At 56.5% G+C, this 19,216-nt stretch overlaps 1 protein-coding gene and 1 long non-coding RNA gene across 51 annotated transcripts in view; both read right to left on the bottom strand.

Annotated features, from left to right (window-relative positions):
* CELF4 (CUGBP Elav-like family member 4) overlaps positions 1-19,216 on the bottom strand; it is a 288,774-nt gene that overhangs the window by 151,747 nt on the left and 117,811 nt on the right. The gene's annotated exons all lie outside the window — the stretch shown is intronic.
* On the bottom strand, positions 1,415-1,903 carry LOC122902921. Its single transcript, XR_006383892.1, has 2 exons — positions 1,851-1,903; positions 1,415-1,542 (listed from the first exon to the last, which is right to left on the bottom strand). It is a non-coding gene; the product is annotated as an uncharacterized LOC122902921 (long non-coding RNA).

The following is a 19,216-nucleotide window of genomic DNA, read 5'->3' as shown; positions in this document are numbered from 1 at the left end:
CACCCTCTGGGCCTCCCAGTCTCCCTCAAAGACCAAAGACTCAAGACATAGCGAGGGGTGGGGTAAGGGATGTCATCTGCTCATAGAGAGGTCTGTGGTTGATAGTTTACTGGCAGGATGATCTGAAAGATGTTGTGGGGGCTCATTTGGTCTCCAAGTTTCTGAATGCTTACTCTCGCTCCTCAGTTCAACGATTGGCACCTGTCCACGCCCTCAGGGTGTCTAATCTCCTGGAAGTGTTACCAGTCTGGGACCTCATGGAAATTCACTTGTCCTTCAAGGCAAAAGTGATCTGACCAAAGCCTCCAACGGTGTCCCTTCCCAGCCTTTCTTTCTGTCCCCTCCCCACTGAATGGGAACGCGGAAGGGCAACCCTTCTGTGTGGTTGGGAAAGGCCAGCGTCCCCGGTGCCCAGTTCTGATTACAGGTGGATCTATAAACGGAAGGGGAACATCACCAAGAAACCTAATTACCCTGCGGCACAGAGGTTTCAACCTCGGTCGAGTGTGGGCAGGTCTGATTGACGCAGCATCATGAGCCCTGAGCGGCCGTCCTGACCGCTGACTCTGGGGGGTTCCGCTCTCTCTTCCTCAGGACCGCACTCCCCCTTCCCCAGAGCCCCCCGAGCCTCCACCCACAGTTGCAGCTTTTCCAGACTTGGACTTTTTATGTACTCCCTGCCCCCATCTCTTTGAGTCCTAGAATTTATAAAGCAAAAGAAATTTGGGAGACTGTCTAACCCAACACTGGAAAGAGCAGAAAGTCTGGCTTCGGCTCCATTCCTCCCACTGCGTGACCCAAGTTTAACCTCCGTGGCCTCTCTAGTGAACATTTTCTTCATCTGCAAAATTGAACGTGGGATAATAATGTACAGTGTGCTTGTCTCCTAGGGTTGCCGTGAAGACAATCAGAAAATCTCACAAAGCACTCCTTAAACAGGAAGACCAGTGAATAGTCCTTTTAGAGGAGAAATTAATGCCCAGAGAGATTCAGTAACTTGCCAAAGGCACACGGCTTCTGAAATCATTCGGTGGGCCCCCACTGGCAGGGAGTGTGTGGGTTCCTTGATAACCCGGCTTTCTGGGTAGGTGCACTTGGCACTTGCTTCTGGAAGACCTGGCTGACTGTTCGTGTTCCCCCGGGGCCTAGCATGCAGCTGGTACCTGGAGCGCAGGCAAGACGGAAGGGGCGTGACGCAGCCACCGTTCACCCGTCCCGCAGCCCGCTCTGGGATGCAGGGCCCTACTGCCGGCAAGAGCAGGCTCTACTCAATTTCTGTGTCCTCAGCCCCCAGTGCAGGGCCTGGTTCTCAAGAGGGGTTCCATCAATGTGATGGAACATACAGGCTAATTGCTAATCAATATTGGTTTTACTTTTCCCTGTTTGATTACATGGGTTTACAAATGAATTGCACTTTTAAGTGATGAAATGGCATTTCTTCAAAATGATTTCAGAAGCATCTTCATGGTTACAACTGAGAAAGATGTAGTGGGGAGGGGGTGGGTCCTTCTGGAACATTCCATGCAGGGAACTACAGGCAGTCTGTGAATCAGAAGAGATGGAAGAGAAGAGGCTGGGATTCAGGTCTGGGCCAAGGGTGACCCTTAGAGAAACTTCTCTCTCCAGGGGAGGGGGGTCTGCTGGAGGGTTTAATTGGAGCTGGAATGGGTGGGATTCCTGGAAACTGGCTGGATCCTCCCTCCAACCCATCCTTCCTGGAGAAGCAGTCAGGGAGACAGAAAGCTTGGAGCCCCCATTGGGGAGAGGCCCAAGGAGCTGCCTCAGGGCGTGGTCAGGGTGGGGAAAGGAGGGAGGAGGCCCTAGTCCTGGAATGCTTAGGTTCTACTCACTTAGATCAGGAAGTCAACCTGGCTGCCCTCTCCTGAGCAGGGTAGAGAGGCCTAAGGGAAGAAAATAAAACCCTCAGGAAAACCTTCCCGTACCAACAGGGAACCCAGGGAAAGACAGGGACCTACTCTACATGAGGATGGTCCCTATGGGATTTTTTTAAGGACAAAGAGAGCAACAGTCCTGTGGAAACCCTGACGCATCTCCTTCCTCCTCCAGAGCCCCTCGGACCCAGGCAGGGCCAGCTGACAGCTGGGATCCCGGGGAGGAACCAGCTCTGGAGCGGCACAGGGCTGGGGAGTGGCGTCCTCTGCGGGGGACTCACAGAATGGCCAGGACTCTCTGGGCTTCTGGTGTCTGCCTGTTGCTCTCACAGGAGTCCAGGATCAAATCCAGAGGCCAACTTTAGGCATGCTGCTGCGAGGCGTGGGGTAGGAGGTGGCTGGGAGACGTCCAAGCCCTACCCTTGCCTGAAGCAGGCCTGCCGGCCAGTGAGGGGACGCAGGCCCTCAGAACAGAAGGGCTGCAGGGCCTGACTCACAGTCTGGTCGGGACTGCGAGCAGCGGCTGTGGGAGGCAGTGCGGCCTCATGGGGAGGTGAGGGTGCGGCCCCAGACCCAGACCAATGGGGGCCGAGATCTGGCCTCCCCCCTTGCTAGCCCTGTGACTCTGGCCAGCTACTTCACTTCTTGGCGCCTTGGTTTCCTTATCTGGTAAAAGGGCTGACAGCTCTTACCTCACAGGGCTGTTCTGGGGAGTGAATGGAATAGTGAGAGCCATGTGCTGAGAATGGCAAGTGCCGGGGGAAGGCTGGCTGTGAACGGGAATCCTCAGGGAAGGCTTTGTGTGGGAGGTGGGACTCGAACCAGCGGCGAGACAAGGAAGTGCAGGACACCGTGCGAAAGAAGGGCACAGGTGGGGCGCGCGCTGGGAACACTGGGGAGCGCTCTGGGTCCCCCACCTGCCCCTGATGACGCTTTCAGGGCAGGGCAGGGGAAGGAGAGTGGTGGGGGACCTTGCTTGCTCCCTGAGCATGGGGCCTGAGGCCTGCCTCGTGGCAGAGCAGAGGCTTCGGGAACCCCAGCAAGAGAACCTTCTGAGCACAAGCTGCGAGCCAGGGCCATCCACCAAGGACCTGGGAAAGGGTGGTTTCAGTGTCCCCCAATAGGTCGGAGGCTCCCAGCTCCTGAGGCCCTGCCTCCTGATCTACCTGGGAACCTCAACCATCTGGAAGCCTGCAAGGGACAAAATAACCTTGCCTCTCCCTGGTAGGAGCCCAATGGCATGTCTTATTGCCCTGTTCTGGTGCAACTGGAGTGAAGATGGGCTTGAACCTGGGACACTCAGAGTCTCCTTAGCCAAGGCTCCGCCTCCTCTGATTCACTACACCTGATCCAAGGACAAGTAGGACCTGGGGGATCTTCGGTCCTGACCCTCCCTCCTCAGACCGTGTTCCCTTCCTCCCTCCTAGCCCTCTCAGGGGACAGGCCCACCCACACTCTGCCGAGAGACTCGCAGCCCATGATTAGGGCGGCGGGGATCTACCTGCACCCCCAGTTTGTCGCTGTGGAAGCGAAGGGTCGGACGATTGAACAGGAAGCGTTGTGAGCAGGGTTGCAACCAGAACGCAGGTCTCTCGGCTCCCAGACCAAAGTTCCCCTGCTTAGCCCGCCTTCTCCACCTCCCTGGGCTCTGGCTGGCCCAGCCACAGGGGCCATGGGGGGTCTCCACCACCTTCTTAAATACACGGGGCCTCCTCACCAGCCTCCTGAACCCCACAAAGCTTTCTTCTTTAACTGCATGCATTTCTGCAGGTGGAGGAGGAAGAACCAGCCCTTGGAGTCCGTCCCAACCCTCCTGCTCTGATTAACGGCCGCCCCCTGCTCTCGATTGTGTCATGTGTGTGAGTCATGTCTCCCCAGCCAGACAGTGACCTGGCCGCCTGCCGCCATGGCCACGTGCTCCCTCCTCCAGAGTCCCCGTGGCCTGAGCGCACAGTGGGGACTCAGTGAGTGATAAATGGATTGGAGACTCGGGCATGAGAGTGATTGAGCTTGACCTTTGCTCTCTCCACAGAGAACAGGCTCGTGGAGCAAATGAACAGTCCAGCAATCCCAGGATGGTCACACGCAGCCTATGAAATGCGAGCTGTAAAACATCTGACGTGAATGCGAGCCCTCCTCAGTCAGCGTGGATTAGCATGGCCTGATTCTTTCCACGGCAGGCAATCCTCACACCTCCCTCCGGTCACCCACGCCAATGTCTTTTTAGAAAGTGGCAGAGTGTGAGCAAACAAGGAGAAAAGATATTCCTGGATCCTTGCCCTCGAGAACTCTCATTTTCAAAAAGCCCGTTCCTCGTGTCTAACTTAAACCCTTCGTGCTGTAAGAGAGGCCACTCGGCTGCCGTGCCCCGGGCAGCAAATCATTACCCCCATGAGCTGGGTGGGGAAACTAGGTCTGGGGGATGGGTGATGTCCCCAAGATGACAGGAAGAGTCAGGGCTCAGGCAGAGACCGGAGAGTGGCCCCAGTGGGCCCCTCCAGCATCCGACCTCCATCCCCTAGTCGGGAGCAGGGGTGGGGCGGGGGTGGCAGAAGCCTGCCTCACTGCTGGGAAAGCCGATTCAGAGAAAGAGCTGTCTTTCCCCTCCTCAGACCTCCTCCTTCTGGCTAGAGGAGGTCTGAACTCCCCATCTGTGCTCCGGAGGCCAGGGCACCACGCTCCAAACACTCCTCTCTTGCTCCCCGACCCTGCCTCTGGCTCTCACCCCTGCACCCTCTCCAGGAGTATGTGCTGACCGTCTGCAATGCAGACTCTTACTTTTGACCCTCCTGCCTCTTACAGGCTGTGCCCCTCTGTGGACCTTCTCTCTCCTCCTATCTCATCAGGGGACCCAACTGTCAGGTGTGAATGTGGGACTCACAAGGAGACATTCCCACTGTCAGGGTTTTCCGTCCTGCCAGCCTGGGACTGGGCCCCTGCAAGTGCTAGTCCATGGTCACCTGCCTCACATGTAGGCTCCTCACGTGCGTGAAGCCCCTCAGCTTCCCCTGGAAAAGCTGTGTTCGTGTCCAAGAACATCTCTGCTTCGAAGCAAAGACAAGGCCCTTCCAGGATTCTAACCTGCTCCCGACATCCCAGCCGGGATGGTCAAGGGGGGTCTCGGAGGGCAGCTGCCTCGGGAAGCCCTCCTGCCTCCCAGCTTGCTGCCTGACGTCACAGTATGGCCGTCTGGCTCTATTGACCCATCTGAGATTAGAATACCCGGGACCTAGAAAATGCAGAAGCACCTGACTTCTTAAAAAAAAATTTAGAGAAAGAAGAAGAAAAAAAATGCGCATTACCTTTCCACCAAGTCGTTCATTATCACCTAATGAGAGCAAGCCGGTGCCCTTGTTGGTGGGAGAGAAACCTCCTGGAAAGTCAAGAAAGGAAAGAGTGCTTGCCCTGGGAGAGTTCTGGGGGCAGGAATCAGTACCCGCCCCCCGCACCAGCTAGAACATCTGTATCTACAGATGTTACAGTGGCTGGGCAATAGCCCTGGGGCCACCACCCTTCCCAGCTAGAAACACCTTGGAAGGTGAGCCTGTCCCAGCCTCCTGGAGGGACTGGCCATATATTGGTTCTGTTAGATGCTGGAGGTACGGCCTCCATTCCCCAGAGCAGACGCCGGGAGGGAGAAACTGGTTCCTCTACCACATATGTTGGGGACAGTGGCTGGATAGGGAAAGGTGTGTTGGCCGTGACAGTGGCCACTGAGGTAGGAGCAGGGTCCAGCCCCTCCGCCAGCTCCTCCCCTCAAGTCGAGGCACTCTCCGCACTGGTGCTGTGCCTATCCCTCCAGGGTCAGGGATGAGAGGCCCTTCAGCTCCCTGCGGGACCTGCCCCCAGGCACGAGTCCTGGCCCTGGGGACTGGGTGGTGGGCTTGCACTCTCTCACCCTCGCTTCCTGGCCACCTCTTCCTCCCACTCCTGAATTTGCCTCCGTGATTCTCCCACTGCGAGAACCGTGATGTGTGCTATTAGACAGTGGCCAGACTGCTATTTCTGTGTCCCCAGAAATGGGGAAGTGGACGGAAAACCGCGAACCTGTCCTCTGTTTGCTACGGATGCTGGAGGTGACGAGGATGAAGTCGGGTCCCTTCTCTGGCCTCAGTTTCCCCTTATGTAAAAGGAGAGTGGTGGCCTAGGTGCCTGCTTTTCCTGGCCTCAGCTCTGGTCGAAGATTGGGGCCCAGGCAAGCCCAGGGGCTGGAGGGGGGGCGGGCCATCCTGGGACTGAGCCCTAAAGAAGGGGTCAAGGCCACATAAGGCCTTACTGGTGCCCACTGGAGGCTGAGCTATAGGAGAGCCACTGGAGGAAACCACAAATGGCCCACAGAGCGGATAATAAACCTGCAGAAAACTGAGAGATGGTTGTCTCTCCTGAGTGGACCAAGCAAGAGAGGGCTTGATGATTTCTAGGACACCCATTTCCTTTCTCCATCAGAAAAGCCACTGGACCTCTCAGCTCTGACGGCTGAGGAAGGAGGTTCAAGGCTGTGGAGGGCTGGGGGTGCGGCAGCCTGATCGGGGGTCCTGTTGCCTTAGAAGTCTCACTAGGACACATGGAAAACAATCTGCCAGGCCATGCTGCTCACCGCCACGTGTGGTTTGCTGCACATTAAATTCATTATTTTAACAGGTCAATGCCTCTGACAGATACTCATTTGTGGGAGATGAGCACGGCTGCTTCTTTAATCCCCGCGGATTACTCGGCTCTCCCGAAAAGCGATACCAGCAACTTGCAGAGACTTTAATCCCAATCACTCCAGACTGTTTACAAGGAGAAAAACAAACCTGCCTGCGTGGAGCCGAGGGCCTCCCTCTCAGCCCTCTCCCATCCTGACTGCTCAGGGGGCCGAGGCTGGCCCTTGGCAGGTGTTGGCAGTGGTGGGACAGGGGCGGGGAAGCTGGGACCCTCCCACGGCGCCAGCAGCCCAGAGCACAGGGCTGGCAGAGGTCTGGGGAAGCTCCTTGTTCCGCTGACCCATGAGAAGCTGCTCTCACTTGCTCCGACCCGAACTGGCCGGGGAGGATCCCTGCCTGCTCAGGGAGGTGGGGTGCTGGGGTGGCATTCTGAATGCACCACTGTTCTTCTTTAAAGGTCTCAGGATGGGATGCCTGGGTGGCTCAGTCTGTTAAGCGACCGACTCTTGATTTCGACTCAGGTCATGATCTCAGGGTTGCGGGATGGAGCCCCGAGTCAGGCTCTGCGCTCAGCTTGGAGTCCGCCCGAGATCCTCTCTCTCCCTCTGCCCTCTCTCCTTCTCTAAATAAATGAATAAACAAACAAATTAATTAATGAATAAATAAACAAAGGACTCAGTAGCCCAGGAAACAGCACAGGGGGCCATGCTTATGAGACACAGGGACAGCCTTCCTGAGGGGCTCCCATGGAAAATACCCAGCTCCCCAAAGCCAGCTTTGCCCCCTCGGGCTGCCCGGGGAGCTGCTCTGTGAGCACAGGACCCCATTGGGTCTGTGATGTCCCTAGCTGGGTACCTCACATTGTCAGCCTCCTTACTGGAGAAAGTCAACCTGGGCGTCACTCTGGACACTCTCTCTCTGGCCTCCGGGACCGTTACAGTCCTGGCCTCTCCTCCGCTGAAGCCCCTCCTCTGACCTTGAGTCTCCTCTTGCGGGTGGCTTGCACCCTGCATAGACGTCATTCCCTTCCAGGGCCTCCCTCCCCTCTCAAGGCCCTGAGTCACTAGCTCCAGCTGCCCTCCCTGGGACCTTCTCGAGCCTTGGGGCCCTACTGGGATCGGCCCTCAGACCTTTCAGTGTTACCACTCCCTGGGCACTCATGGGAGTGCAAAGAGGAGAGGTTCCAGTCCTGCAGAGTCCTTGGGATGATGTGACAGGGGCTGGCAAGGTACCCACACCTGCTAGGGATGCTTTGCTTTCCCTCTGGTCCCCCAACCTATGTACAGATACTATGCTGGCCCTGACTTCTACAGCAGAATGTGCCCAGGGTATATGCGTGTGTGTGTGTACACGTGTGCTCATGCACACCCACGACTACGGTGTCTGTTGTATGTGCAGCTTCACCTTCCTGTGAGTATGTCCGTCCATGTTCTGGGGGCAGTGGCTACCTGTCCAGTGCATAAGTAATTAATTGGTGGGTGATAAAGCAATTAGCCCTAGAGCTTTCGAAAATAATGAATAAGGGTCCAGCAGATGTCAATATTTGAAAATACTAATTTAAAGCCTATTAGCTGAAACAAATTTTAATTAAACAGGGAATAATCAGGGTGATGAGAGGGAAATAAAGCTTTGGCCAGTGGCTGAGTCCTCTCGAATGCAGAGTGAGGGGAAGGAGAGGGACAGTTGGCATCTGGAGCCTGGGTCCAGTTGCCACCTGGGTGATGAGTGAAGGGTAGGCAGGGGATAGGTGAAGAAGGCCATGTCACATTCCTGCTCTGGGTCTCGGTGTCCTCATCTGTAAAATGACAGGGGAGGTCCCAGGATTGTTCTCCAGCAGATTGCCGACTATCAGGGAGGAGGCTCTGGGGGAAGCAGCGAGGCAGAGAGTCTTTTTTTTGAGCGGATCCACTGGGGTGTGTCTGTTTCCGAGGACAATTAGGAGGCGTCACCGCACGGTGGCTGGGGCAGTGCTCACACACCCAGTGGTGCAGCCGAGGGGACACGTGAGCCTTTAGAAGAACTCATTTTAGGGCGCCTGGGTGGCTCAGTGGGTTAAGCCTCTGCCTTCAGCTCAGGTCATGGTCCCAAGGTCCTGGGATCGAGCCCCACCTCAGGCTCTCTGCTCAGCAGGGAGCATGCTTCCTCCTCTCTCTCTGCCTGCCGCTCTCCTTACTTGCGATCTCTCTCTCTGTGTCAAATAAATAAATAAAATCTTAAAAAAAAAAAAAAAGAAGAACTCATTTTAGTTTTTCCACACAAGATCATCTAATTCCCTAAAATCTCAGCTTCATATAGATTTTAAATTGGCACCCATAGGTGTGCAGTGAGCTACACGGGACAAGAGGCTCCTAAAGAAGGTTCCACCTGTGTTTCAGGCATGGGCGCATTGCAGGAAGAAGTGTGCCCGAACCTGCCAGCGCAGCCCTTAGCCCTGGGGCTCCATGATGGCTGAGACCATGCCTCACTTATTTCTGTCCCCTCACATCATGTTTGACACACAGAGGGCATGCGGAGGCTCACTGGGCTCAGCGGGGCCCTTCGGGGGTATAGACGGCCTTATTCTCCTGGACTCCAGGGCCCAGAGTGGTGACTCCCAGCAAATGTGTCTGTGGGAGGCATGGACACCCATGTGACGGGGTGAGGCACCAGCCCTCAGAAACCAGATTTGGCGACAGTCACGGTAAGGAGTGTCCGTGTCACACCTGCGCGTGCTCACTTCGTAACGGGGGCTGGGGCTGTCTGTGGCTATGCGGGTGGCGCTCCTCTGAGTATTTGCTGGGAAGGTTACTATCTCACCCTGGGACACAACAGTCTCCTGACAATATGCCCTTCAGGAAGAACATGTTTATTCACATTTTCCACCCCCCACTCTCCAAGAGACCTTCTCTTGGAAAAAAGACCTCCCCCCATGGGTGTGGCCAGCCGCAGACGGCAGTGGGAGGGCCTGGAAGGTGTGTGTGTGCTTCTGCGTGCCCTCTAGGTCTGTGTGCATTAGTGTGACCCTCTTTGTGTGTGGCTGTATGTGCGCTTGTGTGCAGGTCTGTGCACACGTGGGCCTGTGTGTCTGTATCTGCATGTGTATTTGTGTCTGTGCCAGGGTTCTGGATTTTCCCAGTGGGCAGTGCCACCCTTTGCCCTGCACAGGACTACCCTCTTGCCAGGGCCCAGCTCTAGCAGGCAGAGAGGCATGACCTTCAGCTCCCACTACGGCCTCTTTGGTTATGTATTTAGAACCTGCCTCGTTTCACAGGTGACTGGAGGTAGAGGTCCTGCTAGCCTGGGGCTCTCCTCTGGCCTTGTGTGGCAGGAGTTGTCCTCTCTGTGGCTTACCTTGGGAACCCAGAACAATCTCATCCTCTTTGGACTGATCTCTGTCAAAGTCATCACACGTGGCTCATGCAACTCTCCCTCTGCGACCTGTGACAGGCACCCACCAGCCGTTCCTGCCCCCCACTTTGCTTCCAGCATCCCTGCAGAGCCTGCTCACTGTCCAGACTTTGGACCCAAACGTCCACGCCGGCTGGCTCCTGCCATAAGCGCTGGCTTTGTTTCAGCCTCTCTCCCTTCTGCATCACTCCCCAAGTACTATGCGGCCCCTCTTCCGAACCACCCCTCACGGGAGGTGGACTTGGGCTCTGCACCTAGATCCCAGCCTCCCAGGCCTCAGCTAGCACTTGCTTTGTAGGGGGGAGAATTACAGGGCCTCCTGCCGGGTCCCCTGCCCCCCACCTTTGCAGCTGAGGAGGGGCTAGGGGCCCCATCCAGTCAGTCAATGCTGCTGGAATTGAACGTTGCATAATAACCTGGGGCCCCTTGGAAACTTTTCATCTCAACACGGAGCCTGATTAAATAGCAACAAAAATAAATTATGTATACACAGGGTTGTAAAAGCACCCAGAGACTGGAGACTTGGGGTCTGTGCCTCATATAAATGCAAATACTGTAATAGCATTGCAGCCCGTCCCCTGCCCCTACCCCACACAAACCTGGGGCGGGAGGGTCGCAGGCACGGAGGATGGCGTGTAGCGCAGCTGACAACAACCTCCAGCCCACTGGGGTTTTAAAGAAAACCTAAAGCCAGGCAGGAAACCCAACCCAGCACAGAAGGAACTGACCTGGGACTAGGGTTGAGGGCCTAGTTTGCAAACAAAAGGCTATAGAAGAAGTTCCTGCATCTGGGCAGGTGGGGGTTGGTGATCCTGGGGGAGAAGGGAGGGTGATGCACTGAGCAGGGAGTCAGGGGGCATGTTTCCCTGAGTTGCAACGAGACATTGCCTCCCAGCCTCAGCCCCTTCTGGTAGACTAGGGGGTGCTGTGTCCAAGATGTTCCCCTCCCAGGGCTGGGCTGGAATGCACTCCCTCCAAGTGCCTCCCCAAGGGGAAGTGCTTATCTTCTCCTCACCCTCTAGGGCACAGGGTGCTGGCATTAGCAGCTCTCCCTAGGACCGTAGGTGGGCTTTTTATAGCTGCAGGTGTCTCTGGGTAGGTGGTCTCCCCAACGCTCCCTTCTTTGCCAGCTTCCTCCCTCTACCATGGCTCTCGGGTACCATTCTGGGCCTGGCTGCTAGGTTCAGGGATGAAGAAAAGGAGGAAAGGACTTCAGGTCCCATGTTGCTTGCCATCTGGGTGAGTTGTGTGCCAGCAGTGTGAATGGGCCACTCCCCTGCCCTGGGACAGCACTGTCCCCTGGCCGTGCCTCCGTCATCACGGGCTCCCCATCTACTTCACTCCCTGGCATTCAGCAGGTGCCCAGTAAGAACAGCCCAGCTGACTGGTTACAGTCATACCCTGAGGATGAACGCTGCTTTCCCCGGTGTGTTCTGGTTCTATGACGCCACTGTCCTCTCCCCCTTAAGTTCTTCGAAACCTCAGTAAACCACTCACCACAATAAGATTAAAGTATCAGACTTCCCTGGCAGGTGAGCTCACAGCATGTTGTACTTTTGGAAGTGCCATCTTAATACTTCTCTCATTTCATCCTCCTAACACATGTGCAAGGCTCTCTGGGCGGGTACCATCCAGCCCAATCTACAGATGGGAAAACTGAGGTGCCAGGAGGCGGCCTGTCCACGTTCACATGATTAGGCCTCCTGAGTCCTAGGCATCTATTCTGTGCAAAAGCTGTAAAAGCACGAAATAGGTCTTCCTGCCTCGAACACTTAATTTTCCACTGACTGCAATGAACAAGGGGGCATGAAGGATGCCTGTTGCTGTGTCTCTGGCCGGGCCTCTGTGCAGCTGGTCTCAGATGAGGGCTATGTTGAGGGTCACCTGCCAGCGTAGAGACGCAGGGTCCAGAGCTTACCCTGACCCATCCTGTCCCAGGAGAATCCCTCAGTCCCCTGCACACCTGACCTGGGCCCAGAACACAGCGCTGGGAGGTGGGGCGGGAAAGAGGGCATTTGTTCTCATAGCACTTATTTGAAAATACCAAATTAGAGGAAGAAGAGAGCAACAAATAGGAGAAATCATGGCAAGGCTATCCTGTCCTCCAACTCGATAAAAGAGATGCAGACAAGGGCCAGAGAAGGCTGTGCGTGCGGGGCCGAGGCAAAGCAAAACCCAGAGACCGGGATCGGGAAGACACATACACCGCTAAGCGAGCAGGTGTACAGCCAAGAACACCAGCACAATACCTACAACATAGTCTCACTCCTGGGGTTTGGTAAAAATGGGAGTACAAAGTACATCGTCACCAAGTGTCGAACCTGAGAACGAGGGGACACTTATTGTTTCAGGGTTAGCGGCGTTATTCAAGGCAGGCACCCAGACATCCCCTGTACCGTCCCCAAGAACAGCCACCAGGATGCAGGAGAGACTGCCTCTGCCCCACAGACATGGCCGGCATCGCCCCCTTCCAGCTGGACACCCTCTTCAATGTTCCCCGCTTGTAGGAAAAGACCTCCCACTTCTTCTTCTTCTTTTTTTTTAAAGATTTTATTTATTTATTTGACAGAGAGAGATCACAAGTAGGCAGAGAGGCAGGCAGAGAGAGAGGAAGGGAAGCAGGCCCCCCGCCGAGCAGAGAGCCCGATGCAGGACTCGATCCCAGGACCCTGAGATCATGACCCGAGCCGAAGGCAGTGGCTTAACCCACTGAGCCACCCAGGCGCCCCCTGTTACGTTTCTTTTGAAGGCCCGTCTCCTGTCCCAATCCGTGGAGGGTACAACACGGGAATTCTGCTGCCACCCAAGTGTCCCCTCCAACATGGTAAACCCAATTAACGGTTGAGTGAACCGGCCGCCCTGCCTGTGGTCCGAGTGATAGAGTGTGTTTGGGATCGCTCTTTAAGAAGTGTGTGTGCTCTCAGGAACTCGAGAGCCAGAAAGGGTTGGGAAGACCCTCAGGGCCCACCCTTTCTGCAGGTGGAGACGTGAGGGGCCTGCCTGAGGAAGGAGCTGTTCCAAGCCACCCAGCAGTGAGAGGTGGACGGGGACCAGACCCAGGCACGGTGGCCTACAGCCCCACACAATGGAGCAGCTGATGGAGGGACATCCTTTCCTTTCGTCTGGCCCCCAGCAAGACTGAGCGCTGCAGGAGGCCAGGATCACAGCTTCCATGGCCTGTGCCCCTGTCCTGCCCGACCGAGCTCTGAGCACACAGTAGACCACCCAGCACCATGGACATCAAAACCATTTCTGGGTGAACCTTTGCTTTTGGAAGCTATCTCAAAACGCCATGTCATGGCCACAACTATCTTTGTCTTGGACCATCTCGTAAGCCCTGGCTACCGACCTACCGGGCCTCCTGGCAAGTGGGGAGATCCCTGCTGGAAGGTGCGGGCCTACAAAGACCAGGCGGCCGACTGTGAGAAATGCCGGGGAGAGACTCGTAGAGCGGGTAAGAGGACGGAGCACCCGGTCCCTACCTGTCATCCTCTCTCTGAGGTTTCAGGATTCTGTCTCTCTGAGGGAGAAAGGGGAGAGAAGTAGACTGGGCCGCACATGTCTGGAGCCATGGCAGCTGGCTTGGCTTGCTGAGACCAGTCTTTGAGACTGGCCTGCTCCCCCCGCCCCCGGATTTGAAATGCTGGCGAGAGGCAGAGTCTGCAAGTTTTTCAGTGGGGAAATCCTTGCCGAGCCTTCGTAGCACGGAAGGCACTATTTAGCATGCTGGGTCCCAGGGATAAGACAGAGAAGAAAGGCTTGGTGTCTGACTTCACCGAGCTTATACTTTTGTTGGGCAGAAAAGAAGCTGCACATCAACTCTAAAACATAAACCATAAAAAGTGAATTAATAATACACGAGTTAACTAATAGTTTCGAATAAAAAAAGAAGCGATGTTTCAAGGGCATCCACGATTAGCTGCCCAATGACGGGCATAGACAACAAGGCCTTGGGTTACTCTGAGGAGGAGGGAGCACCCACTTCCGGCGCAGCGCTCAAGGAACGTTCTGGAGGCTGGTCCCTGGCATCGGTAGTCTATTAACTGCAGTTGTGACCACTGGGATTTGACTTCCAAAGACCATCCAGTAGAACCCCTCAATGGTTGGAAGCCCAGGATCACTCCTGCTACTCCCCGGGGGAGGGCGTCCTGTTACCCATCATCTGCTTTGTGTGACCTTCCGTGGCTCCTGTCGCCAAGGGCAGAAGCTGACAAAACAGAGGGCTTTGCTCGCCCTGTCCTTCCCACCTCTGGAAGTGGGGCAAACTGTCTCATGACCCCTGCAAGGTGTGCCGTGCAGAGTGGACCTGGGCGTGTGCTGGTGCCTCTCCTCTCCAGCAGAGGGACGAGCGGTCCCCAAAGCCAGAGCCTCTGGGGCCCGCATCGCGTTTGGATGTGCAGCAGCCGTTCTGTGATGGCAAGAGACCATAGTGGCAATCAACAAACACCACCCCACCGTTTGTCTCAGCAGAGGGAGTCCGGGGAGACTCTGGTCCCTGTACTGTATACCCCAAATCTCCCAATACCCGGGTGGGATTCAGCCACCAAGGCCACCCTGGGACACTACCCCCCCCCCCACCCCCGGCCCTGGCCCTCAGTTCTCTTCCCAGCTGAAGCCCTGAGCTGGGAAAGCAGGCGCCTTGTTCCTTTGTGACCTCTCGTCTTCCCTGGGGGAGGATGGCAGTTTGGTAGCGGTGCCAGTGGAGCCCCAGGGTGGGAGGAGTGACAAAGGCACAGGAGGTGACAAGGTTACCTGCCCTCTCTCTCCGCAGGTCCTATCTCTCTCGGCTACTGCCAGGGCTTGTCTTGGTCCCCCGTTGGGGGATGGGAGGGTGGTGCTCTCACCATGCCCCATATTTTAGGACTTGGGCCTTTAGTATCCTGGCCACCTGTGAACAAAACCCCTTGTTAGCTGAGCTGAGCTAAGGGGGACCTTTTCCAGCTGCACTTTCCCCAAGAGAAGGACAGGAGCACCTAGAAGCCACGGGGATGGCATAGCTCACAGGAGGCCTGTGACAGCCTGCTGGCCTGTTCTTTGGGGTGAGGATGGTGTGTGTGTGTGTGTGTGTGTGTGTGCGCGCGCGTGTGTTTGTGTTGGGGGTGGAGGGCAAGTGCTTCTGGCTTACAAAATGCAGCGGCTGCGTCCGGGCCTCACGCATATGCTTCTGGCCTGGGTCTGAGTGAGGACGCCATGCCTCCCCCCTTCAGAGCCAGGGGCAGCTTCCCCTGTCTCCTGTTGGATTTCAGGTCCCTTGGCCACTCAGTTTCTCTCTCTTTCCTTAGGAAGGTCTCCAATCCTCGCTCTTCTTTGCAGAGCGGACTGAGACAACTGACAGGTTTTGAACCTAACAAATGATCAAGCTCTTCTCAGCTCGGGATCTCAGCAACACCCACTCGCCTGAGTTCTTGGCGATGATTCATCCTTCAGGTGCCTCCCGCTACCCCCACCTCATTACACCCCCCCCCACCCCAGCTCCACACCCAGCTCCGGGGCAGCTCCCAGCAGGGGAAGCCATGCTGTTGAGTTCGACGCCCTGGCCCCTGGGTGTCGAGCCCATCCTGGTGTCTTCCACAGGGGCAGAACCCAGGAGGACCCCCATGTCCCAGGCAGAGCCTCACCTCAACTCCGAGTCTACAGGGAGGGGAAGAGGAGAGCTGGGGGTATGTTCCAGGAGGGACAGGGAGCCGGGTCTTGCCAGGGTCATGGAACAGAGGGGCCGTGGGTGGGTTAGGGGTGCTCCGAGACCCCTGGCCTGCAGTCCTCCCCCCCCCCCGCCCCTGCCTCTCCCTCACCGCTCCCCTGGGCTGGGGAGGGCAGGCGGGGTGAGCTGGAGGAAGCACGAGTGACTTCACATCTTTGTTGCTGGAGCTGCTGAGCTGAAAATAGTCCTCTCTCTTGGGCAGGCTGGCTCAGGGTGTGAAAAGCTGCGCTCCCAGGGAGTGGCAGGAAACAGCCAGGGGGGGAAAAAAATAACCACAGGCCCGGGGCTTGCTGGCTTCGCTGAAGAACGCCAGCGCTGGCTCTCCAAGCCTGCTCACGGAGGAGCTAAGTGTGCATAAGCCGGGGTAACCGCAGACTCACCCCGCATGGCTCCCACTTCAGACTCCCATCTGCGCCTCCTGCTTCCTGAGGGCTTCCTCCCCCGGAGGGGGGGCACGGAGCACTGAGCGGGAAGCTGCAAGCTTTGCAGCTGCTGGCCCTCCAGTGGGCCTGGACCAGACGGCGGCCCCCTCCGGTCACAGATGTGGAAACTGAGGCCCAGAGAAGCTCATTAAGCTGCCTAAGGTCACGGAGCAATGAGGCCGCAGAGGTGGGGTGACGTGCCTGTCGGAGCTGTCTGGCCCCAGCCTTCCGGGGGGTGTCCTGTGGGCCCCTTGGGATAGGCAGGGACTCCTCGGCCTGGCACACCCACAGCAAGGACTTCAGGTGGTCAAGGGTCTCTGATTCCTAGCTCCTCCCCGCCAGGTGACCACCTGCTTCAGGCTCAGGACAGTGATGTGACAATTTTGGAGGGCAGAGGATGTGCGAGGCAGGGAGTGTCAAGGGGAGACAGAAGTGGGGGCGCTTCCCTACTCTGTAGGCATCCAAGCTCCTGCATCAGCGTGATCAAGGGTAACTTGGTCTATTCCCAGCACGGTCCCCAACCTTCCTTTCCACCCGAAAGTACACCAGATAATTAAGTCTCTCTCAGGTCTCCTCAGTATAATGCAGATTAATTTATTATTTAAATCTGAATAGAATATTAGCTCATTGTCTTAATAGTTCTGATAAATGCTTGCGGGGGCACGGGATGGAAATCTTCCCGTTCACCCCTCTCCAGCCAGAATGTTAAGACCCCACCACCTGCAAGCCGCTGGTGGGTGGGGGCGAGATGGGGCTGGGGGGCAGCGGGGAAGACCCCCGGGGCCTCCAGGCTTTGACCACAGGCTGCGCCCTGCTCCAGCATCCCTCTCACCACAGGCCCAGCCTCCCACCTAAGAAAACAGAAGGAGAAGGGGGCTGGGAAGCAGGAGGGAGAGCAATTTCCCAACCTGGAGGCTTTCAGGGCCTGAGCACTGGGGTCGGTTCCCGAGCAGCCACCAACCAGCAATCTAAGAGCTGGGAAGCCTTTCAGCACCTTAGTATGCCCCCATAGAAATGGTTCTGGGGTAGAACCATCTTCACCAGGTCAGCTGGAGGGCACTCTTAGTAGGCTTGGTGGTGGGGCAGGCCCCCCGGAAACGAGGGGCAAGGGAGCAAACTGTCTCGGCTTTGCCAATACCCCGCCTCCCCACCCCAGCCCTGTCCTTTGTCCCACGGAACCGTACGTCCTTCCCCCATAAACAATCTTGGAGGAAGACCCCTCAGACTGGCCCATCCTTGCTACTTCCCTCTTCTCCAGAGAGAGCCTCCTGGTCTCCATAGTTAGTGACAGAAATAATCCGGAGTAGCAGGCTGGCCCAGGAAGGAAGCCGTGGGCCTTCCAGCTAAGCGCCTCTGCCGTGACTGCAGGTTCTGTTCCCCCAAATCCACATGTTGAAGCCCTAACCCCCGGTGTGATGGTATTTGAAGGTGGGGCCTCTGGGCGGTGGTCAGGTATAGAGGGTGCTCCGTGAGGGGATTAGTGCCCTTATGAGAAGAAGAAGAACCCAGAGCTCCCTCTCTCTACCATGTGAGGCCACAGTGAGAAGGCGGCCCTCCGCAAGCCAGGGAGGGGGCTCTCACCAGGACCTTAATCTGCCGGCACCTCGACCTGGACTGTCCAGTCTCCAGAATCATGAGAAAGCAATGTCTTTTGTTTAAGCTCTCTGGTCAACAGTATTTCATGATGGCGGCCCTTGCTAAGAAGCCTCACTCTACAGGTATGGAGACTGAGGCCCCGGGGAAGCAGGGTAGGTGGGGACAGAAGAAACGATGTGACTGGTGCTCCAGGGACCAGCATTATCTGCCGACCTACGGACAGAGGGTCCATTGTGAGGGCACTTGGCATGGCAGGGAGGCACACAGAGAGGGCTGCCGTGTGGTCCTGGGCCCAGGGCATGACGGACCAGGAGGCATCTCTTCACCAAGACATTAGACACAGCTCGAGAAGCTACCCTGAGGAAATGGAGGCCCAGGGGGTCAGGGCTGGGGAGGGGAGGAGGCTGCCCTACTTCCCCAGGCCCTGTGCCCCACACATGTCTGACGCTTCCCTTGCTGCCTGCTACCTCTGGGGCAGTTGGCTAAGGGTCAAGTGCACCCGGCTGGCCCCCCCCAGGTCTGGAATCGAGTGGGAGCCCTTGGCACGGAAGGTACTGAATTCCCACCAGGAAAAATATATGGGACACATCGTGTGGCTGTGGTTCCTTCACACCATCCCGTCATACAGCTGGCAATTAATTTCCCCTATAAATGAAACACCTTTCATATCACTTTATCTGGAGAGCTTGAATTGACAGCAGCGGGTGTAATTTATACATACTTTTTACCCATCTGTTAGCATTCAGGCTTCAGGCTGCTAGCGTTTTTTTTTTCTTCAATTCTCTCCCAAATTGAAAGGATTAGGTTAGGATTAGGTGAGTGTTTTAACCAGATATTCACAAAGGTGGATGGCGGTGTTTCCAGACGGCCAATGCCCAGGGGAGGCCCTCGTACAACGGTGGCCAGGTGGGGACCAGTGATCTGGGAAATTGCCTCCACCTGAGAGCCCCGCAGCCCCTGCGGTCCAGATGCTAGAGCTGCAGAGGGCCGCAGGGACTCTTCAGGCCCGCCCTTCGTTTTACAGATGAGAACACTGAGGCTCAGGGAAGCAGAGGGGCTCATGCAAGGTTGAGAGTGGCAGGAGGCAGTACTGGCGCGGGATGTGGGTCTGGCTGCAGGAACCCGGAGGGAGGGGAGCTCCATTCCACCCTGAGAGGGGCAGAGGAGTGTAGATGGGAGCTGGAAGTACGTGGCTGGCCAGGGGACAGTCCCTCTTGCCCCCCGGTGCCCACGGAAGTGCATTTCCATAAACTGAAAGCGGGACCAATTAGGACAATTTCAGGAGGCCTTTTTCTGTTTGTGCGTGCATCTGTGTGCACATGTGTGCCGTGCGTACAAAAACTGGGAGCCCGTGAGGGCTGTGCCACTCCCCTCTGAACATCCAAAGTCCTGTTAGGCTGGCCCATTGGCCTTATTTTCTCTGGAGTCCTGTGCCACACGCTCTTCCAAGGAGTCTTTTCTTCTTGACTATCCCAAGGGCCCTGGGGGCTAGAGCCACGATGAACTCCTTGGGGACCTCTGTGCCTGGCCTGGCCCATCTTCATAGGCTTCTCCAGGAAGCTCTCCCCTACA

Source organism: Neovison vison, chromosome 3 (assembly GCF_020171115.1).
Source record: "Neovison vison isolate M4711 chromosome 3, ASM_NN_V1, whole genome shotgun sequence".
NCBI lineage: Eukaryota > Metazoa > Chordata > Mammalia > Carnivora > Mustelidae > Neogale > Neogale vison.
This window is presented reverse-complemented; position numbering and strand designations above follow the sequence as displayed.